Consider the following 21473-nt stretch of genomic DNA (forward strand, 5'->3'; position numbering starts at 1 on the left):
GAAGGCCTGGGAGAAGGAAAGCTGTTATGAATGGTGTCTGCCTGGTAACAGAGGTGAAGAGAAAGTTAATAAGGAAGAGAACAGAGACACCAGGAAGCAATCACTGGCACAATTATTGATTACACATTTCACAAGCCACTTTCCTTATGGAAGGATGACTCTTCCATACAACAATGATAAAAAAGGCATTGATCTCTCTGATTCTCTTGAAAAGGTACACTGTGTGATATAACAAACAATGTCTTGAGCCAATTAGCTCCATGAAACCCCATCAAACTTCAAGGTTTGTGAATTGTTTCTTACTATGGGCTGAAGACCTGACCTACAGCAACTGTTGCTGTGGGAGGCAGGGGGAGGCATGCTATGTCATGGCCCCGATATCCAAGCATTCTGCATAAATCAACAGGAAACCATGACCTGGGTAAAAGTGGAATACCCAAGTCAGTAACAAGAGCCTTCTTATACCACAGTAGTGAAGACATGAGAATGGCACAACATAATTTGGGGAAGTTTCATCTATTATTAACTTGACTTTGAAGTCTCCAATTAAGAAGTCACATTGTGATATTTGTGCAGCAATCATGCATGAGTTTGGAAACAAAACTCCCCAATCCATGTTATTTGTAACCTGAGCACAGTATTACCAGGTTCTGGATGAGGTCAGAAGTAAAGTCAGAGACAGATCCATGAAGTTTGTGCTGAAACTGGATATTCAGATTTTCTCATTACCTCTCTCATCTGCAGTGTTTTCCTTTGTTTGGTGTAACACACAAGAGATCTTAGTGGCAGAGGTGAGATGTTCCTGGGTGTTCCATGTGAGGCTGGGTGTGTTCAGGTGGCATTTCCACATCTCTGTAGGAAGGCACTAGAGCCAATGACCCTTAGCCAATGCATGCCTCAGTAAAGCAGTGAACGTCACTACTTATAAAAGAAAAGTTCTTGTAAGTTGAAGATTTCTTGCACTTGGGTATTCAGTCATTGAACCAGAATTTGTACCATGCAAATTTAATGAGCAAAATTAATTTTCATAGACCCCTTGCTACCAGCCAGCTAAGCTACTCAGACTATAGAAACTCTCCAAGAATTGAGAAATCAACTTCTGAAACCCAAAATTGCAAATATTATCTCATGTCCTTTGCCTACAGCCTGCCCTTCCCAGACTGAGGAAAAACTTATTTGTAATTACCAGAGGTGTCACACTGGTCCAGCTAACACATATGTGTGCTATCTCCTTCCTGTGCTGAAGACAGATGGGTGGAGAGAGAGGAGGCTGCAGTGAGCAGCAACTCCCAAAAGACAGAGGAATACAAAGAGAAGAGATAGCTTCATATACAAAGATCCCTATGCCATTTCAGTCTAAAGCATTGGGCAGTGTTTTTTCATCATTGAATTCCATTCCCTCTCAACACTGGACTTGCTCTTTCACAAATACAGTGTCACAGGCCTTCTCTTCCTCCTCAGCTAGAACCTCCATTTTCTGTTGTGCTTCTCTTTATTTTGCCTCAAATAGTCTCTCCTCTCTCACATCTCTCAGTTTTCCTTTATCACGAATGAGAACTCACACATTCCTTCACTTGTATTTGTGTTTATTCATTCAACATACATTCACTGGACACAAATATTTATCTGTGAAATGAGTATCATAAAGATCACTGTCTCCCTCACACGGTTGGGATGATGTAATTAGATAATGCATAAAAAGATGCATTGCCCAATGGGCCAAGAACATGGCACTTTCCCAGTCAGTATAATTTATCATTGGTATTGATGATTGAATTATATTTATGCTATTATTCTGATTGGAAGTTGTTTTTATTCTTTTTCCTAACTGGTCAGTGAATTGTATGTTAAAGCTAATTATTATGGTATATTTTGTGGACACTCACATACCATCATATTTAGTTTTAATAACTTAAGAGTTTGTCTATCAATGTTTTCTGTTGTCAATCATCCATAAGAGGCAATTTGCCTTTCCAACATTGACTCTGATTTTTTTTCTTATAAATATTATAAGCTTTCAGGACACTGGTAATGGATAGTGGTGCTAGCAAGTATCCTCATCCTCTTTTTGAATTTAACAAGAGTTTTCTTTTGTCTTCCCCAGGGAACCACAGTAGAGTGCTTTGTGAAGGCAAGTCTTGTTGATTGGTCAATTACTTCCTTGGGTATGGATCTATTCTATTTCATTTTGAATCAAATATATTTGAATATATTTCCCCAAAGAAATTAACTACATTAGGTGTTTAAATTGTCTAATGGAAAAGAATAGAACCCCACAGAATTGACACATGAAAAATAAGGTAGTACAAGATCATCTTGTCTACTAGCAGTCCACAGAGTTGGGGGTTCATGATGACCATGTAGTGCAGAGGGTGGCAAATGGCCACATAGTGGTCATAGTTAGATAATTAAACAAAAGTAGTATATTATTAATTTCTTCATGTCCAAAGAAAGTCAAACACATTTGTGCATTGTTTGTTTGTTGATTATTTCTTCTTGCTTTTGTCTTTGGCCTGGCAGATATATCAGCCACATGGAATCAGAAAATCAAACAAATGTTTCAGAATTTCTCCTTCTGGGATTTTCAGAGATGTCAGAGATTCAATTCAATCTCTTTGGTCTGTTATTGTCCATGTACCTAGTCACCTCCACCAGGAACCTGCTCATCATCCCAGCCATAATCTCAGAATCCCCCTTCCACATACGAGTGTACTTCTTTCTCTCCAACCTGCCCTTTGTTGATTTTGGATTCTCCTCCACCACCACCCTAAAAATGGTGGTAAATATCTAGATGCAGAACAAAATCATAACCTCTGCAGGCTGCCTCACCCAGATATATTTTTTGTCTATGTTTGCATGCCTGGACAGTATGCTACTGACAGCAATGGCCTATGACCACTATCTGGCCATTTGCCACCCTCTGCACTACATGGTCATCATGAACCCCCAACTCTGTGGACTGCTGCTTCTGGGGTCCTGGTGCCTCAGTTTCATTTTCTCCATGCTCAAGACTGTGAAAACACTGATACTCTCCTCCTGAAAAAACACAGAAATCACCCACTATTTCTGTGACTCTTCAGAAATCCTGAAGCTCACATGTTCTGACACCTCCATCAATAACATATCTGTGTATTTTATTAGTGTTATGGTATTTTTCCTTCCACTGGAATCCTCTTCCCCTGTTCTCTGATTAAATCTTCCATTCTGAGAATTTTATCAGATGGGGATCAACATAAAGCCTTTTTCACCTATCATTCTGACCTGTCAGTTGTCTCCTTTCTCTACTGCATTGGCCTTGGGGTCTGCCTGTGCTCTGCAGACACACTGTCCTCTAGGACAAGTCTGTTGGCCTCAAATGTGTACACTCTTGTCACCCCCATGTTGAACAACTTCATCTATAGCCTGAGGAACAGGGTCATGAAGTAGGCTCTGGGGATACTCCCCAGCATGGTGGCTTCCTCTCAGTGATGGAGGACCATAGTGAATGGCAGGTTCATAATAATTAGGAAAAAGGAATTTTTTACCTTCATCTGTATTTACATGTTTTAAAGCAACCGTTTCATTTGATGGTCTTTTGGGGTTTTCCTGCCCTCACTACAGTTCATAAAGTTACATCATGTTGTCCCTTTTTTACTTTATAAATAAAAATGTGTTTTGTATAAAGTAGAACTTGACACACCATCAGTAATTTTTAGGGATGTTGTGGATATGTTGTGAATATAAGTTGTATTTCACACCTGCAACATATATCCTTAAAAGTTACGATTTATGCCTCTTTTGGCAATGTCCTAAAGATTCGCTTAGAGAAATGTCTTCTGGGTTACCAGATTGAATGATCTTCAAAAGTTACCAAACTTTTTATCTGGCTCACTTTCCTTTCATTCACATTGTTTTAGTGAATTTTTCTATTCATTCCCAATATGATTTTTTAATATAAGCACTATTTTATCCTTATAACTTCAATGTCTAGTACTGTTCTTTGTATGCAGTTTCTACTCGGTGAAAATTAGTTTAAAAGTGTGACAAATAAGTAAGTGGGTAAATTTGGGGAAAATTTGGCCCTAAAATACAAATTTATGAAATTAATAAAAGCCATTGGTCTGGAAAGAAACTGAAAGAGTTTGAATAATAATGACAGCACTCCTAATTGCCAACACTGTTTAAGCATTTCAAACAATCATCTCATTTGAATTTTGTGATGTCTTTTTTGTGATTAGTTTCATGCTTGTCTAGTTACAGTTGAGGTAATAAGATACTAAAGTAGTTAGGTATCTAGCTCAAGGTCAAATGGTTGGTGAAGAGGCAGAGCCAAGATCAAGCCTGACCTATCTGCATTGAAATCACTCTCTTAAGTGTCATGTGACGTTGACCCCCATACAACCTTATAGTAATAAAAAATCAACCTCAAAGGAGACAGTTCTTCAGACTTAAACACCCATTTCTGAAATATTACTCCTGACCAAGGAATTTTCTGTCTCTTGGGGTTTCATTCTTTCAAATAAATGAAATACTTGTTTAGTCCCCTCAGAATTAACCCTTTCCTTGGACAAGTCATATTCAATGGGCAGTTCTTGATTTTTCCTCTTTTATTGCCTCACACCACTCCAGGTTGCTTTTATTTTATTCTACAAATTAGCATTGGGGAAATTAGATTTCTATAATATTGTTAGGTGAGATTGTTTGATTGTTATGAAGTTAAGTCTTTTTGCATATTTAGGATTTATTATTTATTCTTCCTGAAATGTTGGTTCACCTACTCTCATGAATATCCTTTTGAAATTATGTTTTAAAGCAACTTTTTACATCTACCTTATTGAACTTCATACCGTACAGTCCATTCTAAATGTTATCTCTCATTCTTGACTTGCTTTCATTTATTTTATAAATTTTAATGTAAAATTTCTTAATGGACATGACTTCATCAATTATTATCCTAGTTCGTATTTTTATATCTCCCATCTCAGTTTATGATCAAAATGTTAAGCTATATTTCATCTAGAAATCTTATGCTATTTTAGACCTTACTCCAAAATCAGTGTCATGGGATCCACTGTTAATATATGAATGTAAACTTATTTTTCCTTCAATGAATCTCTAATTACCCTGAAATAATTTATTTCTATATCTTTAATTAACTCATAGGTTTTCATGCCCTTTTGATATAACAAATCATAATTTGAATGGATTTGTGATTATTCTGATGCATTAATATTTACATTCACCTAACACAATAATTCCACAATGTTTTGATAAATGCAGTTTGGTTACACATATTAATAAAGATACTGACAAATCTCCCTTATTTATTCCCCCAACTAAAATTATCTTGTTCAATTATTTTTTTGTGTAAAACATGGATACGTTTGCATTTCCAGTTTTCATCTGAAATTTAGCATGATAACAGATATCTCATTTTGTTATTGGGGACATATTTAGCTAAATCCAAAATCTAGGCTTTAAATTATGAATCAGATTTCTATTACTACTGTAAAAAATTACCACAAATTAGTGGGTCAAACTAAACTACTTTGTCAAAAGAGGTATGATACTTTTGAATGCTCTAAGGATTCATTTTCCAGATCCTAGAGAATTCCTTAATTCAATGCCCCCTTCCATCTTCAAAGCTAGTAATGGGCAGTCAATTCTCTCTCACATCACATCCTTCTGACACATACTTCTCTGCCTTCCTCCTCAACATTTAAATGCATTTGTGATTACATTGGGTCCACCCAGATAATCCAAATAATCTCCTTATTTCAGTTGATGGGAAGCATTAATTCCACCTGCTCTCTTTATTCTCCCTGGTTAGGAAGTTTGCCTTATTCCCAGGTATCAGGGACTAGGACATGAACATATTGGAAGACCATTATTCTGACCACCACACTCAGTGAACTGATTTGGATACAGACATGTGAGCCAGAGTCTTAGGGGCACTTCTACCTAAACATGTACTTCCCTAATTATAACAAAGAGACAGCCTCACTGTATAATGTTGTTCAAAAGAAGCCAGACACAAAAGGATTTTCATTGTATGGTTCCATTTATACAAAGTCAAATTGTGAATATAATTAACAGCACTGAAGTCTATGCATTAAAATCATTAAAATGAGAAATTTTCAGATAGTTAGCTAATATATATGTGTATAATATATATATATATTCATAGAGAGAGAGAGAGACAGAGAGAGAGAGACTGACATAAAAATGAAAGACGAAAGTATTCTATGTTGCTAGAATTGTGGCTAGTGATGACCCTGGGGAAAGGAGAGATACAATTCAGGCACACAGGGAACTTCTGAGGCTAATGTTCTATTTCTCAGACTCAGTTCTGGGTAAATAAAATTATATAGGTTTTGAAAATTTCTGAGCTTATGATATGGCATTTGTCCATATGCATATGATACTTCAATAGAAGGTCTTTCCCAACAATCCATCTGGCATTCCATTTGTTTTACACTGATACTTATAGAAGCCTTCCTAAGATATGGATTATTTCCCTACAGGTGCAACCCATGTTATGTGACAATGAGAATGAAAACCAAGTGATGAGAAAAGTTCTTGAACACTGAGTCTTCAGCAATACCACTGAGGTTCCTTATTGGCACTAGACAACCTAGCCTAAATCTGAGATGTGTGGATTAATAAAGAATTAATTCTGTAGACACTGTTTTGGTTGGGCTTTCTTTTGGTGAAGCTCTCATCTGTATCTAAATTCACAATTCTTGCTATAATTTAGATGAATTTCAACTGTACCACTTACTGAAGGATTGCATGGGTTTTTTAAATGATTATGCCCCTATCTACTTTATGATAGTAGACAAATGTTTAAGAATTTCATCCCAAATTTCAACCATGACTGCTAAATTTGAATAATCTTCTTAAAAATTTTAAGACCTCTGGAGAAAGTTAATAATATAGAGAAAAATCCAAGAACATGGCATAGGGGAGCTCATAAAGAGCAAGAAATACATTTTCTGCATAACTTAGGAAAAAGTGGCAATGTGTTCAAATGGACAAAAATCTGGCCAAGATACTACAACATCACTCCAGGCCTTTGCTGCTGATTACCATGTAGTGTGCTGAGACCCGCCCCCCCTGCTGCCACCCCACATCTCTGTTCAATCCTCACATTTAGGAAGGGGACAAGTTCTGAAAGGAAAATGGACCTAATACCTCAAAACTCCCTTCCTTTTCCAATTCTGAATTCTGTTGTCCATTTTCATTTCATATGTCTGATCTCCCAGTAGGATTCAACACTGTCAGGTATCAGTAATGGAATAGAAAAATTAACATACATGTTAGACTGAAAGATGATTAAACAAAAGGTAATATGGGCATTAGGACTTTAAGATGTGAACAGAGAAGGAGTAGTCTTTAGTTCTTGTCATTGATGAGACAGACATGAAGTCCCTGGACTCAGTAAGGTATCTGGAAATAAATAGGATATTTCTTCTTAGCCTGGGAAGGTGAACTGGAGATGAGAAGCAGGTAGAGAATACATAATTCTGCATGAGACTTGATGGTCTATGGTAGAATTTCCATAGCTTCTCATTAAACTTATACTTTAATTCTCACTTCCTTCTCCATTGTGCTTTAAGGCTTAGTCCTTGAAATATTAAAATAAAATGCAATTGTATTGATATGCGCACCTGTAGTAGACTGATTGCTAAAATGGCTCCAGTCTTTCAACTTTCTCAGTATACAGTGGCTTTTGCAATACGAATATGCAGTTCCATGCATAAAGAGATGGAGTCTCTTGATCCACCTTTGGATTTGGTGGGAATGAGGATGCTTTTTTGCTTTGCCCAGCAGAGTATATCAGAATTGTCAGGGTAACTCAGGAGTCTTTGGCATGTTTCTGGATGTCCCTCTTGTAATTTGGTCTCAGCCATGTGTACAAGAAGAAGCTGGCCTGCAGGAGGCTGAGAAGACATGTGGAGGAGAGGTCACTTGTCCCAATTAAAGTCACCATAGTCCAGCTTATAGCAAATTCTTCCACCAAGATTGAGAGAGCTTAGCCAAGAAGATCAAAGCAGCCCCATCCAATTCAAAACTGACCACAGACTCATTAGGAAGGAGTAGAGATCAAAAGAACTTAAACCTTAGACTAACATCAAGTAGTAAACGCAGAATCTTAAGCCATTTACTTTTGGGAAGTCACGTGGAGCAATAGCTGATACAGCAATCAAAATTAACAGATATGAGGGTATTCAGATGGCTGCTGCTTTCTACTGTTTGCATGCCTTCAGGCATGTTAAGGCAGCATTGATAATCACCAGATATGGACATTTATTTCAGATAACTTCCCTTAAAATTGACCAAGTATAGATTCCCTTCCAGATAACTGGGAGAGTTTGGAAAGTCCTACACAGTTGTTGAGGTGTAACTGAACCTAAATCAGAACTCCCCATTCAGGTGTTGTTTTGGAGGCAGAAATCTAAACACTTTTATCAATCTTCCTTAGACCATGAGGATTCATGAAAATTTTGATGATCTGTACAGAATAATACAGAAAGTACAATGTTTGCTCTTTCACCTTATCTTTAAAGCTCTATGATATTTAGAGAAGGGCAGACAGTTTGCTCAGAGGAACAAAAGCACTCACATTTGTATGCACCACTGGAATTGAGTCAATAAAATAACATGGGACACACAACACAGTCCTGCACACCAATGAACATAAATGCATGTACACCAAGATTCCATATTTCAATAAGGATACCCACATCATGAAAAAGCTCTATCTCTTACATAGTAAACTCTTCTTTTCTCTTTGTCCTTTCCCCGACTTTTCCTATGTTTTTCTCAATCTTGCCTGAGAAACTTTAAAAGTAGGTCCAGAGCAAATTTCGAAGAATATTATGGGCTACCAAATTTTGAATAATATTATGGGTTACTGTTCCATAGTTTCAGTTATTTCCTCATTGTGGAATGTAATATATATATATATATATATATATATATATATATATATGTATATTACAGAAAAGTGATAATATTCAATGTACAATTTAATGAGTAGCTGTAGAGGAATTTTCAAAGAATATTATGGGTTACAGTTCCACAATTTATTTCTTATTGTGAAATATAATATATATGTGTGTGTGTATATAGAAAGAGAGAGAAAGAAAGAGGCAGAGATGATATTTATCAAAGTACAATTTAAATAGTAGTTATATTAGAAAATTCAAAGAATGCTGTGGGTTACACTATCATATTTGAGATATTTAATTATTATGAAATATAACATATGTACAGAGAGGTGATAACTTTCCAGGCACAATTTAACACACAGGTATAGGGCAAATTTCAAGGTATGTTGTGTGCCTCAGTTCTACAATTTCAGTTATTCTTTCTAGCTATGTTAATACTGTACCAACTAAGAAAATGATGATATAAAGATTCAATATTTGTAATCCTTCGTTAAATTCTATCTTCTCTCTTGCTACCCCTTCATCCCATTTAACCACTCTCTTGATCATCAGGGATGTCTAGGCAGTAACCACCCTAACATGTTCATGTTGAAAAGGGGTGTTGACATTTTTGGAAATAGGTACACAGCTGACTGATGCTCTTGAAGAGTCTGTTGCCTCCAGGTTTGGGGAATTATCTGGCATAAAATCACACTTGAGGATTTAATTTTCTGAAAACTTAGCTTAGTGAGTGAAACATTTATAGAATCTCAGGTAGGGTCCTAGGTATTCTTTACTATTTTGGGGACTACTGTTGACTAGAGCTTGGCATACTGTGGCCATTTGGCTGAAACTTGTGTAGGGGTAACTCCCAGGAGTGTCTCTGGAAGCTATTTGAAATAACTTAGCCAGTGAAATCTTATTTTGTTGACTTTTATGTCCCTCTTTGGCCAAAAGGCATTCTCAGTCCCTTAATGCCAGGGTCAGGCTCATTTCCGGAATCTGTAATCCATGTTGCCTGGGAGACTCACTCACCTGGGTGTTCAGTCCCATGTCAGGGGGAGTGTGATGAATTTATTTGCAGACTTGGGATTAGAGAAAGGCCACATCTGAGCAAAAAAAAAGGTTCTCTGTATTTATTTTTTGCTCTTTTTATAGCCCTGTCTCCCCTATACCCAGGCTGACTGCTCTCAGATTCTCCAGTGTCTGATCTCAGTTTATGTATGCTTGGAGTTTTTGTTCAGCAGTCTGAGTTTGTTAATCAGTTCTGCAAGTGGGGCCAGGTTGAGCCACCCTCTTTGTTCCCAGCATTGACAGCCCCTCCTCCCTCAGGAAATCAGCCACAAAACCATCCACATTCCTGGCAGGGAGGTGTGTGGGCCCCCTGGTTGTGAAATCTTAGTTTTCACTGGTCTCAGGTGCTCCACATGTTCAAGACTGTTGTATGATCTGTGACTGAACAGAGATTTTCATGAGGTATCTGTTCCACACAGGTCCTGGCTATCTGTCCTTCAATTCTTCAATTTTGAACAATTGCTTTTCTAGAAAAAGAATTCTTGGCTGGCATTTTTCCTCTTTCAGAATCTTAAATATGCCATACCACTTCCTTCCTGCCTCCATGGTGCATGCTGTTTATGCAGTACTTAGTCTTAATGTGGTTTTCCTTGTATGTGGTGAATTGCTTCTCTCTTACAGCTTTCAGAAATTTCTCCTTCTCTTGAGCATTGATAATCTGATTAGTCTATGTCTCACAGCTGGTCTATTTGGATTTATTCTGTTTGATGTTAATTGGGCTTTTTTATTGCATATTTATGTCATTTATAAGTTTCAGGAATTTTTCCCCAACTATGTCCCCAAATACCCTCCCTAGCACTTTACTCTTCTCCTTCAGGGACATTAATGATTCTGATATTTTCATGCTTCATGTTATCCTTCATTTCCCTAAGATTCATTTCAAATTCTATTTCAACATGTGTTCTTTTGTCTATTTGCATTCAATTTTCATAACCTGTAATTCACTTCTTTCATTGGCCCCTTCAAATCTGTTTCTGTGTGTCTTGGGTGTATTTTTAATTTGATCTACATTAGCTTTTATTTCCATAAGATGACCTATTTTTATTTACCTTTTCAAATTCTTCTTTATGCCCCACTAAATTCTTCTTGATGTATTTTAAGCTTTTAGGCAACCCATTGAAGTAGATTTGGAGAATTGTATATACTTTTTTGATTAATTGTCCCAGATGTGTCTCCTCTGGCTTTTTAATTTGGTCATTTGGCTTGTGCATATCTTCTTGTTTCTTTATGTGCTTTATGATTTCCTGTTGGCTTCAGGATATTTGCTTCTCTTGATAAGGCTATTTTGGTATATGCAGGATTATATGAACAATTATATATAATTTGGCAGAACTATAGCTTGCTTGAGTGCACTTTCCCTGTCTTCCCAGCAGATGGTGCTTTTGATCTACCTTTTACCCTCAAGTCAGCTTTCCCCCAAATACACCTGTGCACTGGGAAGGGTTCAAGCAATGTGGGAATCCAATCAGTGCAGCATATCTCCATGTGCACTGGGGAGAGCCTGCCCTGTGACTGGGGTGCATGCTCTGTGCAGTTCCACAGGGAGTGCACTTAAAGGCACAGTGAGTCAGGCAGTTCTCAGGCCTCCAGATTAACCATTTCTCAGGTTGTGGGACTGCATCTCTCACCTTTCAGCTCAAATGCATACCAGTCACTGGAGCACAGTTTATTCATTTATTTACAATTCTGGTGTCCTCAGTAATGTACACCATGGTCACTCCCAAGAAGAATTCATTCATCAGCAATCTGAAGAAGGACATGAAGGGGGTCCTGGGGAACTCTATGGTAGAAGGGTTGGCACCCACAGATGATGCCATTTGAGGGTTGTCATGATTATGAAAGCCCAAATCTTTGGGTGGCATTTCACATGTATCTTGTAGATATTCGAGGATCAATATAAAGTCCTCCAATTTTGGAATCCGTATAACTTACCATGTCTTGATTTTGACCTTTTATTAAGACACTGTTTCATCTAGACTGGCTTCCAATATGAATTTGGCCAGCAAGTTCTTTCTCACCCATAATATATTTTGTATATAAAATTTTATTGACATGCCCTCATACCCATTCATTGATGGATTGTCTCTGACTGCCTATTTTCTACAATGGCAGAGTTGAATAGTTGCCACAGATATAATCTGCCATGCAAAGCATAAAACATTTCTTATATAACTTTTACAGAGAAAGCTTTCTGTCCACTGAAGTAACGTATTGACTTCTCTCCCTTTCAAGCTTTTAAGCTCTAAGGACACTTGTATAAGCAAGAGATAATGTGAAATACTCCTTCCTAACTCTCCTCTTACAATTTTTATTAGGGGACAGAAGGATTTTATGTGAGTTTGGCATACTAAATGAAACAATAAATTATCATGATACTAATAATCTAATTATTAACTGTCATTGATGCAGGAACACTGCCATTTTTAGTCTCCATATGCTCTCTGCCTATCCAACTCTCTGAAATTGTGATAATTTGCTTTTAATTTAATAAATATAAAGAAGTCTATAAAAATCCTGAATACAGAAACTGAAGTAAGTCTCTGAATCTAGAAAAAAAAGATGGCCTAAATATTGTGAAGTTAAACTTCACCAGGATTAGAGGAATTTCCAAGAAGAAACAACATTATTTTCAGATTATGAACTCATAGTCATACATGTGTTAAAGCAAAGGCAGTGCTCTCAGCAAAAGTGGACTGGTTCCAGGAAGGGGTAAATGAAACAAACTCTGTTATAGGATAGGGTTCTTCCAAGTGCACTGAAAAAGAAGTGATGGCAGAATCCCATCAGTTAATGCACAGCTGCCAACACTAAAGCCCTTTATTCATTCTGTGTCAATATCAGCTTCCCTATAACACCCATGTCCATTTGTAGTTCTTTGAAAGACTAGATCAGTTTTCATCATCTCCCATGTAACCAGCCATTCCCCTTCAGTGACAGTCCTTGTTCCTTTTGCCTCCTCCATGAACCCTGTCTGCTCTATAGATATGAAAATTCATCTATTTATAATTTCTGGTTAGCTTAGTGTCCTCCATATTCACTCTTGTCTGTCACCCTTTCTTCTAAATTGTGGGACATAAAAGTGGATTTTAAAACAATAGGTTTGTATTGATAAGCCTGAACCTCTCCTCTCACACTCTGGATAATCTGTAGGGCAAGATGGTCATGGACATGAGGGTGTCATCTGTACATGGGTGTATGTGGTGTTAGTTTTTGTCTGTTTATTTAGAAGCCACATGATACATGTTAAACATTAATAGGTGAGGGTGTATAATAATAAATTTCTTAGTGTTGGTGGAAGGTCAGAGAGAGTTTGGGCACTGAATCTAAGGAATAAGAGCTTTGTGAAACAAACGTTTAGAAGAGAAATGTCACACCATAGTTAAATAAATTGCATGGAATTTGTCTATTAGTCAATTTGGCTTGATGAGGATATTTAAAGGTTGGTGTATTGTTAAAGATGCAAGTAACATTGGGAGACTGAATAAAGGTTGAAGATTTCAAAATATTGCAGTGGGAGCAGTTGTTTCTAAAGAATTACAATTTAGATTCATTTGAGCATAAGAAGGAAAAACTCCCCCTAAGGGATGGAACAAAGAAGTAATATCTCAGCAGACATGATGTGTAGTTCCACTGAAGAAATTTTAGTTGAGCACAACTTCTAGGGAGCATTGAAATACTTTGATGGTAAGTTGACATGATTAGTTTGGCAGGATATAAGGATATCCTGCAATTTATGTGGAATAGGGGAGAAGTTGAGGAAATGGGGGTAGATAATGAAATGAGTAAAAGGGTGAGCCCACATTGTAAAGGACAACAGTGTCTACAGATGTGAATACAACTGAGGAGGACCATGGAAAGAGAGTAGGATGTCAGAGGTTGGAATGCAGGAAGATATAAATTCCAAGTGACATACTTTCCAAGATGTTTCCACCCCAGTGAACTTCAAATCACATTTCCATGCATCTAAAATATGCTCTTCTTTTCTCCTTCTATACATTCATCCTTTTCCACATTCTTTTTATGCTTCTTTTCCTTCCATCCTTCTTATTTTCTTCCTTCCTCCTTTTCCTTCTTCTCTTCATTCACTCTTTTCTTCTTACTTCTGGCTGTCTTCATTTGTTTCCTTCCTTCCTTCCCCCTTTTCTTCCCTTTCTAACCAGCCTCCCTTCCTTTCTTTCATCCAAGCTACAATCCAATGGTCTGATTAATCAGGCTCTTCTATTGGTTCTCAGCATCCTTGTCCTCTCTCCCTTCACTGTACCCTCTGGGCAGAAACTCTGTACCAGTGAACTCCAATTCTCAATATTCTCTTTGCATCAATCTGAGCCCTTCAAAGTATCTGGAGAGAAATGCACAACTACACTGAGTGGATTAACCATAAATCATGACCACAAATGACATGGGCTGCTGGTTACACCAAAAACACACATTCTTTTTCAAGGCCCACATGTGTTTTCACCTCATGATGGCTATTCTGGGATTTGTGTGTCCTCCGTCTTCAAAAATGGGCACAATTGCACCCCTTGGTACCAACACCATTCACTCTGCACCTTTGTGGCTCTCTCCGCAAAGTGTGAATGGGTGTGGCCTTGTGACTTGCTTTGCACAAAAGGGGGAAGAGTGATACAACGTTTTCCAGCCCAGACCTCATGAAACCTGTTTTCTTCCTCTCACTCCTGGCAACCTGCTTCTACCAATGGCCATCTTCATGGATAGCTGTGCATTGAAAACGAGCAAACACAACCTGGATGAGCAAAAATGACCACCAATGCCTAAAGAACTAGACAAGAACATAAAATCCACCCAGCTGACACAAATATGGGGGCTTATTGGTTTAAGTATCTGCATATTGGAATGGTGAGTTTCACAGCATTAAGAAGCCAAACACTTAATTTTCCTATTGACTGTAACTGAAAAGTATATAGAGAGGGAACCTGTGGATTTTACAAAAGGGACTTTATACCAAATATAAGTAGTTGTGATTCCACTAAAAGGAATATGCTATAAATAATGTGCTAACACAGCATGCAAATATTGTGGAGTTGGTTATTCATTCCCCACAATGCACAGTGGCTCATGCCATGGTAATGTCTGGGCCCCTGTGCTCTGCATTCTCTAATGCCATGTGGATGGAGGTGTCAGCCTGCCATTTCTGATCCAAGCTCTTAGGAGGCCTTGGGCATTTTCATTCTTTTCTCAAGCTTTACTCTTTTCAGTGGAAAAACTGACCCTGGCTACCTGTGTATGAGACAAAAGAAGCAGAGACCGTCCAAGCCAACACACAGCATAGAGAGACCTGCCCAATATACTGCAGCAAGAGCTGAATCATCCACACCAGTAAGTACAAGGAGTATCTGCATTCACAGATATGAAAGAGAAGGTAAATTAATGAATGCTGATATCTGCCAGGTAAAACTAAAACCTGCACATCTACACTGAATATTTACCTTAAGAAGTAGACATGATTTTATTCTTATTACTGGTTAGGAAACTGAACTTAGAGATCCCAAGTCTATCCCTTGTATACAGGGGTTGTCAGTGTGGCCATAATTTTAAGCTGGTGGTCTTTACCCTTATGGTATGCTGTGGGGACATGAAAGACTTTACCCAAGAACATCAGTAACAGAATTGCTTCTTGGACTACTGGAGCCATTAGCTCAAAACCAAAGGAAAGCTCCTTGTTGGGTCTCCATTCACCCTCCATGGAACTCAGATACTTGATGGCACAGCGAGCAGCTATACTGGGAGAAGGAAGTTGGCAGGTAGAGGGTCTGACAGTGAAATGATTCTGGGCTGGTCAGTTAGGCAAGGTGTGAGGAATGTGACCATCATGATCCTCAGCAGGTGACTCCCACTACAGAAAAAGAGGTATGTGATTTTTACTTTTAATTTTGCAGCTTTTAAGCCCCTATCTCTGAATCTACTCTCTAAGTCAGGGGTCAGCCAATGACATTCCATTGGTCACCTTCCACCCCATATCCATTTCATACAGTTTTATTTGAACATTTTCCATGGTCCTCATGGGGTCCAAAAGGTATGTTCATAACCCAATCCCTTTTATTTGGAATAAAAGGCTTTGCAGATAGAGTGTATAATCTCTTCATAATGCTGTCTTCACATAATCTTCATATCATCTCTTGATATAATCATCCTGGCTTATCCAAGAGTGTTCTCAAATAGAGCATCAATTATTAATCTAAGGGAAAAACAGGGGAGACACAAAAAAGTAAGAGGAGGAAGCCAAGTAAGACAAGATCAGAGACTGGAGTCGTGCAGCGACAGTACAGGAACACTGACCATCAGTGAACTTCAGAAGAGGTAAAGAACTATCCATTCATGCATGTTTCAGAGGGAGCATGGCCATGCAGTCTACTTGTTTGTGGGATTTTGGGCTTCAGAACCATGAAGGAATAAATTACTGATGTTTTTAGCCATGTAGCTTGTGATTATTTGTTATAGCAGACATGGGATACTAATGCACAGAACCCACTCATGCCTGTAGTGTTGTCTGTAGCTGTGTTCACATATGCCACAGGGATAAGTGGTTGGAACAGAGAATATATGTTTTTAAAACCTCAAATACTTATTATGTAGCTCTTTGCATAAAACATCTGCTGACTCATTCTCCAACATGGTGACGGAAAACTCTGAATATTCTACCTGGGTTTATAGCCAGAAAAAAATTCATGTAAGTTTGAGTTGTTTATGTGTTTATGCCAGATTCAAAGAGTGAAGAATTGTACCTGGGGGGTGGGGGTGGGGGTGGTGCATACATGTGCCATGAAAAATTTTCACTTTAACCAACAATGAGTTTTTTTAACCCCCAATCAAATGCAAATCCAACCTTTTTCTCTAGAGACTGCTAAAGGGGTTTAAACTAGATGCCAGGATGAAGGTTTGGAGAGACTCCTATGTGATTTGTGTGTGATCAGAGTACGTCCCCACATCTCTGAGTTAGGCATGGGGTCTCAGTGCCACTTACAGCACCTTAGAGGCTCCTGGAATGGTCCATGTGTTGATCCCTACAGGAGAGGGCATGTCAGCAGGGGAAAGTCTTTTTCAAGAGGAATGGCACCATTGATAGGGAAGGGAATATGCATCTCACCCCAAAGCTGAACCTATGGGGACAGAACAGACATAAATATCACTCTTATATATTGCCCACGGTCCTCCAGGGAGCACCATTGTTAAGTAAATACAGTAAAAAAGATAACAATATATTTAATGAGTCATTTTTAGAATTCAGCATCTGGATCCCCTGAGATGGTAAATTCTGCCCTCCACAGAGCACCAGGCAGAGGATAAGGGCAGCCTCAATGAGGCTTTGCAAAATCCTTCAACTGCAGAAAGCCAGCACTGCACATCACTTACTTGATCTTCCCTGCACACATTGTCCAGAGAAGAATATTCCATTAGTGCCAAGTCCATCCAGTGATGCTATTGGTGGAAGCTGGATTGTCAGGTAAGTCTTGTGTGAAGGAAAGCTTTTGTTAACAGTGTCTTCCTGGGATCAGAGGTGAAGGGAGAATTAATAAGGGGGTAAAATATGTCATTGGGTAAGCCTTGCTGTCACAATTATAGATTACAAGTTTTACAGTAATCATACATTGTAAGTGGCCCAGTTCCTAGTTGAAGCATGAACCTTCCATATAGCAATACAAATTATAAAGGCATTGATCTCTGATTATCTTAAAAAGGACACAATGTGTGATGTAATGAGCAACATCTTCAGCCCATTAACTTTAAGAAACCCTATCACAAGTTTCAAGTTCTTGAACTGTTTCTTACTGTGGGCTGAAGACCCTCTGTGGGGGACAGAGGGCAGGGACAGTATATCCTGGCACTAACATCCAAGCATTCTGCCTTAATCAGCAGGAAATCATGTTGTAAATCTGCAAAACCCAAGTAAGTGGCAAGACCCTTCTGACTCCACAGTAGTGAAGATATGAGGACTGCACCACCATAATTTGAGAACTGTTTTCTTTATTATTAACATGATGTTGGTGTCTCCAATTATTAAGTCACCATCTGATACTGCTTTTATTTGCAGCTGAAATTGTTGAGGTGGTCTTCCTGTGCATATTTCCAGGGAATGCTATGACTTTAAAGAAGCAATCATATATGAGTTGGATAAAAACTACCCCCTCCTTAAGTTGCAACCTAAACACAGTATTACCAGGTCATGAAAGGGGTCAAATGTGAACTGGAAGAGAGTCTGGTGATGTCTGTGGTGAATCAATACTTTGCTGTTTTTGGTCTACATTCAGGAGGTGTAGGTAGTGGTGGCAGTATGCTACATGGTGTTCCAGGTGAGGATAGGTGTGTCCAGGTGGCATCTTCAGATCTCTAGGTGAAGACGGTGGGCCCTAATGATCCTTGAACAAATGCCTGCCTCAGTCTCTCTGACTGTGGAGAAATGGCATCTCAGGGGCTCTGTCAATTTTTGTTAGGAATTCTGCACAGTGAATGTCACAACTTTTGAACGAAAAGCATTGTAAGATGAATTCTTATACTTGAGGTTTCAGTCATTGAGCTGAAATTTGCACCATGCAAATTTAATGAGCAAACAAAATTCTTGTCTTTTTAGGTCACACTGCTCCAAGTCAGCTAAACTACTTAAATGCTATAGAAACACAATACAAATTGAGAAATCAACTGCTGAAACCCCAGACTGCCAATATGACACTGTCAAATTTGCCTACAAGTCTCCATTTCCAAGCTGAGAATAAACTCACTTTTGCCTCCCAGAGACATCACACTCATCCAGTTCACACATGTCTGCACTGTCTCCTCCCCATTCCGAAGACAGAGGGGTAGAGGGGGAGGAGGCATTTGAGAACAGTATCTCCCAAAAGAGAGGGGAAGACAAAGAGGAGAAAGTCCCATATACTAAAATTCCTATACCATTTAAGTCACTAGTTCTGGAAGGTGTTTTTCTCTTCACCCCATTCATTTGCCTCTGAACTCTGGGATTACTCAATCACCAACTCAATGTCACAGGACTTCTCTTCATTCTCAGCTGGAACTTCCTTTCCCTATAGAGTTTCTATTTATTTTGCCTCAAACAGCCAGTCTCTACTATCTCCCATCTCTCAGTCTTCCTGTCTCAAAAGTGAGAACACATTCATTCCTTCATTTATATCTCCATTTACCATTCCACATTTGTTCAGTGCACGTAAATACTTATAAGAAAAATGAGTATGATAAAAATAACTGCTTACATCATAGGGTTGTGGAATGATGCAATTAAATAATGTATGAAAAGATGCACCGTCCAATGGACCAGGAACATTGCATTCTCCCAATGAGTATCAACTACCACTAGTATTGATAATTGGAAATCCTTGTTCTATTATTCTAATTAGAAGATTTTTCTATTCTTCATCCCAACTGATCAGTGCATTATATCATAAAGCTAATTATTTCGGTATATTTTGTTGATATTCAAATACTAACAATATGTATTGGTTTTAATAACTTAAAAATTTGTATCTACCAGAGTTTTCTGTTGTCAGACATCATCTGTAAGAGATAATTTATCTTTCCAACATTGATTTTGATTTATTTTATTATCTTATGAATAGCATAAGCCAACAGACCACTGGAAATGGATAGTTGCTCAAGCAACTATCCTTATCTTCTGTATGACTTTACCAAGAATTTGTCTTTTGTCAACCCCAGGGAACCCCAGCAGAGTGCTTTGTGAAGGCAAATCTTGTTGATTGATCAATTACTTCCTCCAAGATGGGTCTATTTACTTTATTTTGAATCAAATAGGGTTGATTATAGTTTCCAAATGAAATGAGCTACTGTGACATGTTCTTAATTGTCCAATAAAACAGAATAGAATCTCACACAATAAACATATATAAAATAGGGTAATATAGGATCCTTTTGCCAAACTGAATATAAGTATACAAAAATGGTATATCATTAATTTTCTTCACATCTAAAGAAAGCCAAATGCATTTCTATGTTGTCTTTTGGTTGACTATTTATTATTGCTTTAGTCTTTGGTCTGGCAGGTATATCATCCACATGGAAACAGAAAATTCAACAAATGTCTCAGAATTTCCCCTTGGGATTTTCAGATATGTCAGAGATTCAATTCATTCTCTTCAAGCTATTCTTGTCCATGTACCTGGTGACCATTCTTGGGAAACTGCTCATCATCCTGACCACCATCACTGACCCCACCTTCACATGCCCATGTGTTTCTTCCTCTCCCACCTGTCCTTTGCTGGCTCTGGGTTACCTCCACCACCATCCCAAAAATGCTGGTAAATATCCGGAATCATAATAAAGTTATCACTTATGCAGACTGCCTCACCCAGATGTACTTTTTTGTTGTTTTTGGATGCCTGGACAGTTTACTCCTGGCTGTGATGGCCTATGACCGTTTTGTGGCCATCTGTCACCCACTGCAATATACAATCACCATGAATTCCTGACTCTGTGTACTACTGGTTTTGGGGTCCTGGTTCCTCACTGTCTCAATGCCTTTGCTCCAGACCTTGATCATCTTGAGACTCTCCTTTTGCACAAACATAGAAATCCCACACTATTTCTGTGATCCTTCTGAAGTCCTGAAGCTCATCTGTTCTGACAGCACCATCAATGACATATTCACGTATTTTGTGACTAGTGTCATGGGCATTTTTCCTTTCACTGGGATCCTTCTCTCCTATTCTCAAATCATCACCTCCATTCTGAGAATTTCTTCAGTTGGGGGGAAGTATAAAGCCTTTTCCACTTGTGGGTCTCACCTGTCAGTTGTCTCCTTGTTCTATGGAACTGGCCTTGGGGTCTACCTGTGCTCTGTATCCAAACCATCATCAAGAAGTCTCGTGGCCTCAGTGATGTACACCATGGTCACACCCATGCTGAACCCTTTCATCTACAGCCTGAGGAACAAGGACATGAAGGGGGCCCTGGGGAGAATCCTAGGCAGAGCAGCTGCCTCTCAGTGATGGGGGACCATTGTGACAAGCAGGGTTCACGATAAAGAGATCCAAAAGCAACATTTTAACTTCATCTGAATTTGCATGTTTTAAAGCTACTATTTCCTTTGTTCATCCTTTGGGGCCTTTCCTGCCTTCACTACAATTCATAAATTTTCATCATATCATCCCTTTTTACTTTGTAACTAAAAATGCAACTCATATAAAAGAGATCTTGGCCCACAGTGATTTTTATGGATATCATGGACATTTTATGAATAAAAATTGTAATTCATACCTGTAATATATATCCATAAAAGTTATGAGTTATGCCTCTTTTGGCAATCTCCTAAAGATTTACTTACAGATATGTTTTCTGAGTTTCCAGACTGAATGAATTTCAGACTACCACCTTTTCATCTGGCTCACTTTCCTTTCATTCACACTGCTTTAGAGAATTTTTCTATTCATTCAACAATATGAATTTTCTAAAATTATGAGCTCTAGCTTATCCTTTTTGTATCATCAATGTCTAGTACTGTTCTTT

At 38.3% G+C, this 21473-nt stretch overlaps 2 pseudogenes; one reads left to right on the forward strand and one right to left on the reverse strand.

Moving 5' to 3' along the window:
* Window positions 1–17414, reverse strand: part of LOC119518055 — an 81116-nt pseudogene extending 63702 nt beyond the window's left edge.
* Window positions 17415–20046: 2632 nt separating this feature from the next.
* LOC119518056 lies at window positions 20047–20956 on the forward strand (annotated as a pseudogene).
* The last annotated feature ends 517 nt before the right edge of the window (window positions 20957–21473 follow it).

This window comes from Choloepus didactylus, chromosome 21, assembly GCF_015220235.1.
Source record: "Choloepus didactylus isolate mChoDid1 chromosome 21, mChoDid1.pri, whole genome shotgun sequence".
NCBI lineage: Eukaryota > Metazoa > Chordata > Mammalia > Pilosa > Megalonychidae > Choloepus > Choloepus didactylus.